This window comes from Oncorhynchus keta, unplaced genomic scaffold (genome assembly GCF_023373465.1).
Source record: "Oncorhynchus keta strain PuntledgeMale-10-30-2019 unplaced genomic scaffold, Oket_V2 Un_contig_5170_pilon_pilon, whole genome shotgun sequence".
NCBI classification, from domain to species: domain Eukaryota; kingdom Metazoa; phylum Chordata; class Actinopteri; order Salmoniformes; family Salmonidae; genus Oncorhynchus; species Oncorhynchus keta.
This window is the reverse complement of record NW_026288150.1, coordinates 66667-82435: the sequence shown is the minus strand read 5'-3', so window position 1 is coordinate 82435 and position 15769 is coordinate 66667. Positions and strand designations below refer to the sequence as shown.

Sequence of the window (15769 nt, the reverse complement as noted above, 5' to 3'; positions counted from 1 at the left end):
TATTGGCTGTTCTACAGAAAGCTAGCCCTCCGTATTGGCTGTTTGACAGAAAGCTAGCCCTCCTATTGGCTGTTCTACAGAAAGCTAGCCCTCCGTATTGGCTGTTTGACAGAAAGCTAGCCCTCCGTATTGGCTGTTCGACAGAAAGCTAGCCCTCCGTATTGGCTGTTTGACAGAAAGCTAGCCCTCCGTATTGGCTGTTGGACAGAAAGCTAGCCCTCCGTATTGGCTGTTCGACAGAAAGCTAGCCCTCCGTATTGGCTGTTCTACAGAAAGCTAGCCCTCCGTATTGGCTGTTCTACAGAAAGCTAGCCCTCCTATTGGCTGTTCTACAGAAAGCTAGCCCTCCTATTGGCTGTTCTACAGAAAGCTAGCCCTCCGTATTGGCTGTTTGACAGAAAGCTAGCCCTCCGTATTGGCTGTTGGACAGAAAGCTAGCCCTCCGTATTGGCTGTTGGACAGAAAGCTAGCCCTCCGTATTGGCTGTTTGACAGAAAGCTAGCCCTCCGTATTGGCTGTTCTACAGAAAGCTAGCCCTCCGTATTGGCTGTTTGACAGAAAGCTAGCCCTCCGTATTGGCTGTTCGACAGAAAGCTAGCCCTCCGTATTGGCTGTTCTACAGAAAGCTAGCCCTCCGTATTGGCTGTTGGACAGAAAGCTAGCCCTCCGTATTGGCTGTTCTACAGAAAGCTAGCCCTCCGTATTGGCTGTTCGACAGAAAGCTAGCCCTCCGTATTGGCTGTTTGACAGAAAGCTAGCCCTCCGTATTGGCTGTTCTACAGAAAGCTAGCCCTCCGTATTGGCTGTTTGACAGAAAGCTAGCCCTCCGTATTGGCTGTTTGACAGAAAGCTAGCCCTCCGTATTGGCTGTTCTACAGAAAGCTAGCTCTCCGTATTGGCTGTTTGACAGAAAGCTAGCCCTCCGTATTGGCGGTTCGACAGAAAGCTAGCCCTCCGTATTGGCTGTTGGACAGAAAGCTAGCCCTCCGTATTGGCTGTTTGACAGAAAGCTAGCCCTCCGTATTGGCGGTTCGACAGAAAGCTAGCCCTCCGTATTGGCTGTTGGACAGAAAGCTAGCCCTCCGTATTGGCTGTTGGACAGAAAGCTAGCCCTCCGTATTGGCTGATTGACAGAAAGCTAGCCCTTCTATTGGTTGTTGGACAGAAAGCTAGCCCTCCGTATTGGCTGTTGGACAGAAAGCTAGCCCTCCGTATTGGCTGTTGGACAGAAAGCTAGCCCTCCGTATTGGCTGTTGGACAGAAAGCTAACCCTCCGTATTGGCTGTTGGACAGAAAGCTAGCCCTCCGTATTGGCTGTTGGACAGAAAGCTAGCCTCCGTGTTAGCTGATTAACAGAAAGCTAGCCCTCCTATTGGCTGATTGACAGAAAGCTAGCCCTCCGTGTTAACTGATTAACAGAAAGCTAGCCCTCCTATTGGCTGATTGACAGAAAGCTAGCCTCCGTGTTAGCTGATTAACAGAAAGCTAGCCCTCCTATTGGCTGATTGACAGAAAGCTAACCCTCCGTATTGGCTGTTCGACACAAAGCTAACCCTCCGTATTGGCTGTTCGACAGAAAGCTAACCTCCTATTGGCTGTTCTACAGAAAGCTAGCCCTCCGTATTGGCTGTTTGACAGAAAGCTAGCCCTCCGTATTGGCTGTTCGACAGAAAGCTAGCCCTCCGTATTGGCTGTTGGACAGAAAGCTAGCCCTCCGTATTGGCTGTTTGACAGAAAGCTAGCCCTCCGTATTGGCTGTTCTACAGAAAGCTAGCCCTCCGTATTGGCTGTTTGACAGAAAGCTAGCCCTCCGTATTGGCTGTTCTACAGAAAGCTAGCCCTCCGTATTGGCTGTTCTACAGAAAGCTAGCCCTCCGTATTGGCTGTTGGACAGAAAGCTAGCCCTCCGTATTGGCTGTTCTACAGAAAGCTAGCCCTCCGTATTGGCTGTTCGACAGAAAGCTAGCCCTCCGTATTGGCTGTTTGACAGAAAGCTAGCCCTCCGTATTGGCTGTTCTACAGAAAGCTAGCCCTCCGTATTGGCTGTTTGACAGAAAGCTAGCCCTCCGTATTGGCTGTTTGACAGAAAGCTAGCCCTCCGTATTGGCTGTTCTACAGAAAGCTAGCTCTCCGTATTGGCTGTTTGACAGAAAGCTAGCCCTCCGTATTGGCGGTTCGACAGAAAGCTAGCCCTCCGTATTGGCTGTTGGACAGAAAGCTAGCCCTCCGTATTGGCTGTTTGACAGAAAGCTAGCCCTCCGTATTGGCGGTTCGACAGAAAGCTAGCCCTCCGTATTGGCTGTTGGACAGAAAGCTAGCCCTCCGTATTGGCTGTTGGACAGAAAGCTAGCCCTCCGTATTGGCTGATTGACAGAAAGCTAGCCCTTCTATTGGCTGTTGGACAGAAAGCTAGCCCTCCGTATTGGCTGTTGGACAGAAAGCTAGCCCTCCGTATTGGCTGTTGGACAGAAAGCTAGCCCTCCGTATTGGCTGTTGGACAGAAAGCTAGCCCTCCGTATTGGCTGTTGGACAGAAAGCTAACCCTCCGTATTGGCTGTTGGACAGAAAGCTAGCCCTCCGTATTGGCTGTTGGACAGAAAGCTAGCCTCCGTGTTAGCTGATTAACAGAAAGCTAGCCCTCCTATTGGCTGATTGACAGAAAGCTAGCCCTCCGTGTTAACTGATTAACAGAAAGCTAGCCCTCCTATTGGCTGATTGACAGAAAGCTAGCCTCCGTGTTAGCTGATTAACAGAAAGCTAGCCCTCCTATTGGCTGATTGACAGAAAGCTAACCCTCCGTATTGGCTGTTCGACACAAAGCTAACCCTCCGTATTGGCTGTTCGACAGAAAGCTAACCCTCCGTATTGGCTGTTCTACAGAAAGCTAGCCTCCGTGTTAGCTGATTAACAGAAAGCTAGCCCTCCTATTGGCTGATTGACAGAAAGCTAGCCCTCCTATTGGCTGTTTGCATTCCAGAAGCACTTCTTCCTTTTTATTTCATATTGAGCCACTTTACGGCCATTTTATTAGTCCAACTGCGTTCCATGCTAGAGGAGATTGTGGTTTGTGTGTGTGTGTGTGTGTGTGTGTGTGTGTAATCTGCATGGCCCTCAACTCTCCAGTTCAGCTCAGGCTCTTAACCTCTCTCTCCAACTGCTCTCTCCCCTCTTTCTCGAACCAGATAGTTAAATGAATGTCTCAGAGTTCCTCTCCTCCTGCTTCCCCCCCGTTCTCCTCCTGCTTCCCCCCGTTCTCCTCCTGCCTCAGGCAGCAGACTAACCAGCCTTTAAATCATTAATAAGCAGAAAATGAGACAGCGTTTGTCTGCTGCCGGAGATATTGACGAGGCACTTCTTTCTCCTCTTCACCTCTCTTTTCATTTGTTGCCATGAATTTAACGAACAAGACACTCATATTTAGAGGAGCTAAAGCTGTGAAAACAGATTACTGTACGTAGACTACACCTGGGGAGGGATGATTACTGTACGTAGACTACACCTGGGGAGGGATGATTACTGTACGTAGACTATACCTAGGGGGATGATTACTGTACGTAGACGATACCTGGGGAGGGATGATTACTGTATGTAGACTATACCTGGGGAGGGATGATTACTGTATGTAGACTACACCTGGGGAGGGATGATTGCTGTATATAGACTATACCTGGGGAGGGATGATTACTGTATGTAGACTATACCTGGGGAGGGATGATTACTGTATGTAGACTATACCTGGGGAGGGATGATTACTGTATATAGACTATACCTGGGGAGGGATGTTTACTGTATGTAGACTACACCTGGGGAGGGATGATTACTGTACGTAGACTATACCTGGGGAGGGATGATTACTGTACGTAGACTATACCTGGGGAGGGATGATTACTGTACGTAGACTATACCTAGGGGATGATTACTGTACGTAGACTATACCTGGGGAGGGATGATTGCTGTATATAGACTATACCTGGGGAGGGATGATTACTGTACTTAGACTACACCTGGGGAGGGATGATTACTGTATGTAGACTACACCTGGGGAGGGATGATTACTGTACTTAGACTACACCTGGGGAGGGATGATTACTGTATGTAGACTACACCTGGGGGGTGATTACTGTACGTAGACTATACCTGGGGAGGGATGATTACTGTATGTAGACTACACCTGGGGAGGGATGATTACTGTACGTAGCCTACACCTGGGGAGGGATGATTACTGTACGTAGCCTACACCTGGGGAGGGATGATTACTGTACGTAGACTACAACTGGGGAGGGATGATTACTGTATGTAGACTACACCTGGGAAGGGATGATTACTGTATGTAGACTATACCTGGGGAGGGAGGATTACTGTATGTAGACTACACCTGGGGAGGGATGATTACTGTACTTAGACTACACCTGGGGAGGGATGATTACTGTATGTAGACTACACCAGGGGGGTGATTACTGTATGTAGACTACACTTGGGGGATGATTACTGTACTTAGACTACACCTGGGGAGGGATGATTACTGTACGTAGACTACAACTGGGGAGGGATGATTGTTGTATGTAGACTACACCTGGGGAGGGATGATTGCTGTATGTAGACTATACCTGGGGAGGGAGGATTGCTGTACGTAGACTACACCTGTGGGGGATGATTGTTGTATGTAGACTACACCTGAGGAGGGATGATTGTTGTATGAATATAGACTATGATTGCTGTATGTAGACTATACCTGGGGAGGGACGATTGCTGTATGTAGACTATACCTGGGAAGGGATGATTGCTGTATGTAAACTATACCTGGGGAGGGACGATTGCTGTATGTAGACTACACCTAGGGAGGGATTATTGCTGTGTGTAGACTATACCTGGGGAGGGATGATTGCTGTATGTAGACTATACCTGGGGAGGGACGATTGCTGTATGTAGACTACACCTAGGGAGGGATTATTGCTGTATGTAGACTATACCTGGGGAGGGATGATTGCTGTATGTAGACTATACCTGGGGAGGGATGATTGCTGTATATAGACTATACCTGGGGAGGGATGATTACTGTATGTAGACTACACCTGGGGAGGGATGATTACTGTATATAGACTATACCTGGGGAGGGATGATTACTGTATATAGACTACACCTGGGGAGGGATGATTACTGTATGTAGACTATACCTGGGGAGGGATGATTACTGTATGTAGACTATACCTGGGGAGGGATGATTACTGTATGTAGACTATACCTGGGGAGGGATGATTGCTGTATATAGACTATACCTGGGGAGGGATGATTACTGTATGTAGACTATACCTGGGGAGGGATGATTACTGTATGTAGACTATACCTGGGGAGGGATGATTGCTGTATGTAGACTACACCTGGGGAGGGATGATTGCTGTATATAGACTATACCTGGGGAGGGATGATTGCTGTATGTAGACTATACCTGGGTGGGGAGAAGCGTGAGACTCCATTATTAGCAGGACTGTGGCGGGGTCCCCCACGGGTGTGTCCTGACGCCCCTGTAGAGTTACTGTGTGAGTAGCTCCTCTTCCTCACATTGGGCCGTGAGTAATTAGTTAGAACCTACATTGAGAAAGGTATCTAACCTGTACCCAGCTGGACCTGGGGGTCTTTCCTGATGCAGAGGCTCGTGGGTTCTGGTAGATTTGATGATGGGTGGAAGTCTGGAACATCTCAGGTAGCCAGTACCCCTCAATTCCAGACTGGCTCTATGACAAACATAAAGAAACATGTACTGAGTGATAAAATATTAGGAACACCTGCTCTTTCCATGACACACTGTAGACTGACCAGGTGAATCCAGGTGAAAGAAGCTATGATCCCTTATTGATGTCACCTGTTAAATCCACTTCAATCAGTGTAGATGGAAGGGAGGAGACGGGTTAAATAAGGAGTTTTAAGCCTTGAGACATGGATTGTGTATGTGAGCCATTCAGAGGGTGAATGGGCAAGATAAAATATTTAAAAGCCTTTGAACAGGGTATGGTAGTAGGTGCCAGGCGCACCGTTTTTTGTCAAGAACTGCAATGCTGCTGTGTTTTCACTCTCAGTAGTTTCCTGTGTGTATCGAGAATGGCCCACCACCCGAAGGACATCAAGCCAACTTGACACAACTGTGGGAAGCACTGGAGTCAACATGGGTCAGCATCCCTGTGGAATGCTTTCAACACCTTGTAGAGTCCATGACCTGACAAAATGATGCTGTTCTGAGTGCGAAAGGGGGGCAACTCACTATTAGGTTCCTAATATCTGGTGTACTCTATGCATACACATGGGGTTATTATATTGACTCATATAGGCATGGGGTTATTATATTGACTCATATAGGCATGGGGTTATTATATTGACTCATATAGGCATGGGGTTATTATATTGACTCATATAGGCATGGGGTTATTATATTGACTCATATAGGCATGGGGTTATTATATTGACTCATATAGGCATGGGGTTATTATATTGACTCATATAGGCATGGGGTTATTATATTGACTCATATAGGCATGGGGTTATTATATTGACTCATATAGGCATGGGGTTATCTTGACTCATATAGGCATGGGGTTATCTTGACTCATATAGGCATGGGGTTATCTTGACTCATATAGGCATGGGGTTATCTTGACTCATATAGGCATGGGGTTATCTTGACTCATATAGGCATGGGGTTATCTTGACTCATATAGGCATGGGGTTATATTGACTCATATAGGCATGGGGTTATATTGACTCATATAGGCATGGGGTTATATTGACTCATATAGGCATGGGGTTATCTTGACTCATATAGACATGGGGTTATATTGACTCATATAGACAATGGGTCCTATTGACTCATAGACATGGGGTTATATTGACTCATATAGACATTAGGTTATATTGACTCATATAGACATTAGGTTATATTGACTCATATAGACATGGGGTCATATTGACTCATACAGACAATGGGTCATATTGCCTCATAGGCATGGGGTCATATTGACTCACATAGACATTGGGTTATATTGACTCATATATACATGGGGTCATATTGACTCATATAGGCATGGGGTTATATTGACTCATATAGGCATGGGGTTATATTGACTCATATAGGCATGGGGTTATATTGACTCATATAGGCATGGGGTTATATTGACTCATATAGGCATGGGGTTATCTTGACTCATATAGACATGGGGTTATATTGACTCATATAGACATGGGGTTATATTGACTCAAAGGCATGGGGTTATATTGACTCATATAGACATTAGGTTATATTGACTCATATAGACATGGGGTCATATTGACTCATACAGACAATGGGTCATATTGCCTCATAGGCATGGGGTCATATTGACTCACATAGACATTGGGTTATATTGACTCATATATACATGGGGTCATATTGACTCATATAGGCATGGGGTTATATTGACTCATATAGGCATGGGGTTATATTGACTCATACAGACATGGGGTCATATTGACTCATATAGACATGGGGTTATATTGACTCATATAGACATGGGGTTATATTGACTCATATAGACATGGGGTTATATTGACTCATATAGACATGGGGTTATATTGACTCATATAGACATGGGATTATATTGACTCATATAGACATGGGGTTATATTGACTCATATAGACATGGGTTATATTGACTCATATAGACATGGGGTTATATTGACTCATATAGACATGGGGTTATATTGACTCATATAGACATGGGATTATATTGACTCATAGACATGGGGTTATATTGACTCATATAGACATGGGGTTATATTGACTCATATAGACATGGGGTCATATTGACTCATAGACATGGGGTTATATTGACTCATAGACAATGGGGTTATATTGACTCAAAGGCATGGGGTTATATTGACTCATATAGACATGGGGTTATATTGACTCATATAGACATGGGGTTATATTGACTCAAAGGCATGGGGTTATATTGACTCATATAGACATGGGATTATATTGACTCATATAGACATGGGGTTATATTGACTCATATAGACATGGGATTATATTGACTCATATAGACATGGGGTTATATTGACTCATATAGACATGGGGTTATATTGACTCATATAGACATGGGGTCATATTGACTCATATAGACATGGGGTCATATTGACTCATATAGACATGGGGTCATATTGACTCATATAGACATGGGGTCATATTGACTCATATAGACATGGGATTATATTGACTCAAAGGCATGGGGTTATATTGACTCATATAGACATGGGATTATATTGACTCAAAGGCATGGGGTCATATTGACTCCAGTTCCATCCAAAGCATTTCCCCTCAGGGACAGGAAGTGTTGCATGGCGAGGAGCGGCCTTGATCGAAACATGTCAATGAAAGAAGTGAGGAAGTACCTGGGGTCAGGATGAATCTTAGTAACAGGGGGCAGTCTGAGCTCGGGGACGGTGTGTCTCTTCGGGAAGCCCCGTGACCTTTTCACCTTTGAGGCGTGACTCAGGGTGCTTCTCATACTGGGCATGCTCCGTAGGCTCAGCGTCTCTTCCTGGTCTTCCTCATCCAGGGCTCCTCTTCTCGTTGCACCAGGCAGCGGGGCCAGATCTCTAGTCACATCCTGAACCAAATGAAAACACAGAGGGGGTTGTGTTCATATGATGCTCTGTCTGAAACCCCTATCTGACCTTTCCAGATCTACAGGAAGGGCGTAGAGGGTCGTAGACAGGGGGGTTCATATGATGCTCTGTCTGAAACCCCTATCTGACCTTTCCAGATCTACAGGAAGGGCGTAGAGTCGTAGACAGGGGGAGTTGTGTTCATATGATGCTCTGTCTGAAACCCTATCTGACCTTTCCAGATCTACAGGAAGGGCGTACAGGGTCGTAGACAGGGGGAGGGGGTTGTGTTCATATGATGCTCTGTCTGAAACCCTTATCTGACCTTTCCAGATCTACAGGAAGGGCGTAGAGGGTCGTAGACCCAAGAAGCCTGTGCTTTCCCTAAACCCTATTCCAGAGTGTTAGAAGAGAGGATAGTGTCTGTATGAAGATGACTTAGTAGCTGCTGTTCCTGTACTCTACCTTACGGTGCTGCAGGTAGGCTGGCTCTGAGTAGTATGAGAGGACAGGGAAACGGTCTCTCTGTGGGGTGACTGGGTTCTCTTCATGATCCTGGGGAGGTGCATCTTATTAAGGAAGTGCTGCTGATCAGAGGGCCTGTCCATAAGACACATGGATGTTTCCTCAGAATGGACGAGGAAACAGGGTTATTTATATAGATCGTTGGTACCTATGAAGCTATACGTTGTACAACTTTTATAGCGATAAAACAATGTCAATAAACAACGATGTTTATCCAATCCTGATATTGTGTAGTATATGTGTTCAACATTGTTTATCCACAATGTTTATCCAATCCTGATATTGGACAATTTCTTTAGAGACATAAAAACTCATAACTTCAACAAAAAAAAAAGTTTTTTTTTTTGCATCAATATATTGTAAACCCACCACTCACCAGCCTCTTGTTCCTTCAATGAAGTGTTTCTTTGTCAGCTCAGGATGCCGCTGTTGTCCTCATATCTACAGTAGAAGAGCTGTGAGACAGAAAATAGCTTTTAAAAACCTTTAAATTACGTTTCCAAAATGAGAATGAATCTAAACATTCCTATTCATTAGAATGAGAATGAATCTAAACATTCCTATTCATTATAATGAGAATGAATCTAAACATTCCTATTCATTATAATGAGAATGAATCTAAACATTCCTATTCATTAGAATGAGAATGAATCTAAACATTCCTATTCATTAGAATGAGAATGAATCTAAACATTCCTATTCATTAGAATGAGAATGAATCTAAACATTCCTATTCATTAGAATGAGCATTAATCTAAACATTCCTATTCATTAGAATGAGCATTAATCTAAACATTCCTATTCATTAGAATGAGAATGAATCTAAACATTCATATTCATTAGAATGAGAATGAATCTAAACATTCCTATTCATTAGAATGAGCATTAATCTAAACATTCCTATACATTAGAATGAGAATGAATCTAAACATTCCTATTCATTAGAATGAGCATTAATCTAAACATTCCTATTCATTAGAATGAGAATGAATCTAAACATTCCTATTCATTAGAATGAGAATGAATCTAAACATTCCTATTCATTAGAATGAGAATGAATCTAAACATTCCTATTCATTAGAATGAGAATGAATCTAAACATTCCTATTCATTAGAATGAGAATGAATCTAAACATTCCTATTAATTAGAATGAGAATGAATCTAAACATTCCTATTCATTAGAATGAGAATGAATCTAAACATTCCTATTCATTAGAATGAGAATGAATCTAAACATTCCTATTCATTAGAATGAGAATGAATCTAAACATTCCTATTCATTATAATGAGAATGAATCTAAACATTCCTATTCATTAGAATGAGAATGAATCTAAACATTCCTATTCATTAGAATGAGAATGAATCTAAACATTCCTATTCATTAGAATGAGAATGAATCTAAACATTCCTATTCATTATAATGAGAATGAATCTAAACATTCCTATTCATTAGAATGAGCATTAATCTAAACATTCCTATTCATTAGAATGAGCATTAATCTAAACATTCCTATTCATTAGAATGAGAATGAATCTAAACATTCATATTCATTAGAATGAATCTAAACATTCCTATTCATTAGAATGAGCATTAATCTAAACATTCCTATACATTAGAATGAGAATGAATCTAAACATTCCTATTCATTAGAATGAGCATTAATCTAAACATTCCTATTCATTAGAATGAGAATGAATCTAAACATTCCTATTCATTAGAATGAGAATGAATCTAAACATTCCTATTCATTAGAATGAGAATGAATCTAAACATTCCTATTCATTAGAATGAGAATGAATCTAAACATTCCTATTCATTAGAATGAATCTAAACATTCCTATTCATTAGAATGAGAATGAATCTAAACATTCCTATTCATTAGAATGAGAATGAATCTAAACATTCCTATTCATTAGAATGAATCTAAACATTCCTATTCATTAGAATGAATCTAAACATTCCTATTCATTAGAATGAATCTAAACATTCCTATACATTAGAATGAGAATGAATCTAAACATTCCTATTCATTAGAATGAGAATGAATCTAAACATTCCTATTCATTAGAATGAGAATGAATCTAAACATTCCTATTCATTAGAATGAGAATGAATCTAAACATTCCTATTCATTAGAATGAGAATGAATCTAAACATTCCTATTCATTAGAATGAGAATGAATCTAAACATTCCTATTCATTAGAATGAGCATTTTTTGTTGTTGTGGTAATTATTCATTGTTTCAGCCAGCAGCACCGGTAAGATTCTATTAGTGCGGGAAGCCGTTTATTTATTTATTATTCATATTTGCATATAAATAGCATTTTGCTGCTTTAATTCCAGCTCTGGGCGGAGGAAAACCATGTTTAATGATTGCTTGGATGGTAATCTGACAAACTGATTCAAGAGAAGTCTTTTAAAATTAACCCGCTTAGTGTTTTTAAGGTAAAATTGTTGATTAAGTTTAAAATTTGCCATGAAATAACCGGTTGTATCGGGTCCACTCCAGTCTCTCTGCCAAAACACAAAAAGTCTAAAATACTCAAGTCATTTCAAGTGGTCCTTAACCCTCACATGAACTCGGGAATACTGCCTACAACCTCATGGTAATGATGAGTATTCGGACAAAATCAGATTGCTTTATCACACGCCAGACCTTTCTTGAGTAGAAGAACAAACTCAAACGTGTTTAGTGTTTCTGCAGAATAAAGCTGTAGCGTACATCTTATCTTAAAAGACACAGAGTTACGTTATTGTGTAAAGTTCAGTAGTGAGTCGTACCTGAGTGCTGGTCATGTCAGCCGTTGAGCAGGGTGGCTAGTGGGAGGTAGAGTGTTGAGGAGGCTCCTGAGTGCCTGCCTCTGCCCCCTCCTACCTCTTGCAGAGGGACACCGGGAACTAACACGGAGGGGATAGGTCAGCTCTAAAGTCCCAGTTAAGCCAGCCCACTGCTGCTGATGGGTTCTTCTATGGGGACGGACAAATAAAACTTCCGGAACCTTATTTTCTTTCTAAGAGTGTAGCTGTCTATGACATCATAAGCTTCTTGGAACCTGTTTTATTTCTTCCTAAGAGTGTAGCTGTCTATGACATCATAAGCTTCTTAGAACCTGTTTTTTTTTCTAAGAGTGTAGCTGTCTATGACATCATAAGCTTCTTAGAACCTGTTTTATTTCTTCCTAAGAGTGTAGCTGTCTATGACATCATAAGCTTCTTAGAACCTGTTTTTTTCTTTCTAAGAGTGTAGCTGTCTATGACATCATAAGCTTCTTAGAACCTGTTTTTTTCTTCCTAAGAGTGTAGCTGTCTATGACATCATAAGCTTCTTAGAACCTGTTTTATTTCTTCCTAAGAGTGTAGCTGTCTATGACATCATAAGCTTCTTAGAACCTGTTTTTTTCTTTCTAAGAGTGTAGCTGTCTATGACATCATAAGCTTCTTAGAAACTGTTTTTTTCTTTCTAAGAGTGTAGCTGTCTATGACATCATAAGCTTCTTAGAACCTGTTTTTTTTTTCTTCCTAAGAGTGTAGCTGTCTATGACATCATAAGCTAGCCATATCAGGGCTATGGGCTGGCCGTACTCCTTCAATAAGACCCCACACAAAACAGGGACTACTCAGTCTGAAGGACCAGGGACTACTCAGTCTAAAGGACCAGGGACTACTCAGTCTAAAGGACCAGGGACTACTCAGTCTAAAGGACCAGGGACTACTCAGTCTAAAGGACCAGGGACTACTCAGTCTAAAGGACCAGGGACTACTCAGTCTAAAGGACCAGGGACTACTCAGTCTAAAGGACCAGGGACTACTCAGTCTAAAGGACCAGGGACTACTCAGTCTAAAGGACCAGGGACTACTCAGTCTGAAGGACCAGGGACTACTCAGTCTGAAGGACCAGGGACTACTCAGTCTGAAGGACCAGGGACTACTCAGTCTGAAGGACCAGGGACTACTCAGTCTGAAGGACCAGGGACTACTCAGTCTGAAGGACCAGGGACTACTCAGTCTGAAGGACTACTCAGGGGACTACTACTCAGTCTGAAGGACCAGGGACTACCCAGTCTGAAGGACCAGGGACTACCCAGTCTGAAGGACCAGGGACTACTCAGTCTGAAGGACCAGGGACTACTCAGTCTGAAGGACCAGGGACTACTCAGTCTAAAGGACCAGGGACTACTCAGTCTAAAGGACCAGGGACTACTCAGTCTAAAGGACCAGGGACTACTCAGTCTAAAGGACCAGGGACTACTCAGTCTGAAGGACCAGGGACTACTCAGTCTGAAGGACCAGGGACTACTCAGTCTGAAGGACCAGGGACTACTCAGTCTGAAGGACCAGCGACTACTCAGTCTGAAGGACCAGCGACTACTCAGTCTGAAGGACCAGGGACTACTCAGTCTGAAGGACCAGGGACTACTCAGTCTGAAGGACCAGGGACTACTCAGTCTGAAGGACCAGGGACTACTCAGTCTGAAGGACCAGGGACTACTCAGTCTGAAGGACCAGGGACTACTCAGTCTGAAGGACCAGGGACTACTCAGTCTGAAGGACCAGGGACTACTCAGTCTGAAGGACCAGGGACTACTCAGTCTGAAGGACCAGGGACTACTCAGTCTAAAGGACCAGGGACTACTCAGTCTGAAGGACCAGGGACTACTCAGTCTGAAGGACCAGGGACTACTCAGTCTGAAGGACCAGGGACTACTCAGTCTGAAGGACCAGGGACTACCCAGTCTGAAGGACCAGGGACAGTTGATTGCATCAGAATAGATTTAGGACTACCGTCATCTAGATTTATAGGATTTTACCTCTGAGGTTTGAAATGATTTTGCCCTTACAGTATGTGTTTTTTTCCCTCCAGGTATACAATTATCACTGATTAACAGAACAGAACATTACCTTATAGACTATGAACTTGTTTCCTCTGACTGGTTTCACAGCCAACCTGAGTTGAGCCCTGTGTTTATGACATCTGTGTTTGAGGATCTGTGAAATGTTGAGCCCTGTGTTTATGACATCTGTGTTTGAGACAGCTGTGAGTTGAGCCCTGTGTTTATGACATCTGTGTTTGAGAGATCTGTGAGTTGAGCCCTGTGTTTATGACATCTGTGTTTGAGAGATCTGTGAGTTGAGCCCTGTGTTTATGACATCTGTGTTTGAGAGATCTGTGTTTGAGAGATCTGTGAGTTGAGCCCTGTGTTTATGACATCTGTGTTTGAGAGATCTGTGAGTTGAGCCCTGTGTTTGAGAGATATGTGTTTGAGAGATCTATGAGTTTACCCCTGGGGGTGAGAGAATTGTGAGTTGAGCCCTGTGTTTGAGAGGAGACCTGTGAGTTGAGCCTTGTGTTTGTGAGAGCTGATTTTGAGAGATCTGTGTTTGAGATGAGATCTGTAAGTTGAGCCCTGTGTTTGAGAGATATGTAACTTGAGCCCTGTGTTTGAGAGATATGTGTGTTGAGCCCTGTGTTTGAGAGATATGTGTGTTGAGCCCTGTGTTTGAGAGATATGTGTGTTGAGCCCTGTGTTTGAGAGATATGTATGTTGAGCCCTGTGTTTGAGAGATATGTAAGTTGAGCCCTGTGTTTGAGAGATATGTGAGTTGAGCCCTGTGTTTGAGAGAGCTGATTTTGAGCCCTGTGTTTGAGATGAGATATGTAAGTTGAGCCCTGTGTTTGAGAGATATGTGTTGAGCCCTGTTTGTGATTAGATATTAAAAACTCTGAGCCCTGTGTTTGAGAGATATGATTCAGCCCTGTGTTTGAGACTATATGTAAAGCCCTTGAATTTGTGAATCAGGTGAGCTGTGTTTGAGAGCTATGTAAGTTGAGCCCTGTGTTTGAGAGACAATGTTTGAGAGATATGTATGTTGAGCCCTGTGTTTGAGAGATATGTAAGTTGAGCCCTGTGTTTGAGAGATATGTGAGTTGAGCCTTGTGTTTGTGAGAGCTGATTTTGAGAGATCTGTGTTTGAGATGAGATCTGTAAGTTGAGCCCTGTGTTTGAGAGATATGTAAGTTGAGCCCTGGGTTGAGAGATATGTGTGTTGAGCCCTGTGTTTGAGAGATATGTGGACTGAGCCCTGTGTTTGAGAGATATGTATCAGCAAAAACACCCTGTGTTTGAGATATGTAAGTTGAGCCCTGTGTTTGAGAGATACCAGCCTGAGAGATATGTTTGAGCCCTGTGTTTGAGAGATATGGTCCCTGTTTGTGATTAGATATTAAAAACTCTTCTACTAGAACCTGATTCAACTCACAACTAATCGAAGCCCTTGAATAGGTGAATCCGGAGAGTAGAGCTCCCCAACAGGCCACACCAGAGGGACTAAGCCCCACCTACAGTGTTCTCCCAGAGTAGAGCTCTCCTATCAGGCCACACCAGAGGGACTAAGCCCCGCCTACAGTGTTCTCCCAGAGGAGAGCTCTCCTAACAGGCCACACCAGAGGGACTAAGCCCCGCCTACAGTGTTCTCCCAGAGTAGAGCTCTCCTAACAGGCCACACCAGAGGGACTAAGCCCCGCCTACAGTGTTCTCCCAGAGGAGAGCTCTCCTATCAGGCCACACCAGAGGGACTAAGCCCCGCCTACAGTGTTCTCCAAGAGTA

At 43.3% G+C, this 15769-nt stretch overlaps 1 long non-coding RNA gene across 1 annotated transcript; it reads right to left on the bottom strand.

The window, feature by feature from the left end:
* Nucleotides 1-5148: 5148 nt before the first annotated feature.
* LOC127925132 (uncharacterized) lies at nt 5149-9228 on the bottom strand. Its single transcript, XR_008119841.1, has 4 exons — nt 9100-9228; nt 8419-8636; nt 5379-5732; nt 5149-5310 (listed from the first exon to the last, which is right to left on the bottom strand). It is a non-coding gene; the product is annotated as an uncharacterized LOC127925132 (long non-coding RNA).
* Between the last annotated feature and the right edge of the window lie 6541 nt (nt 9229-15769).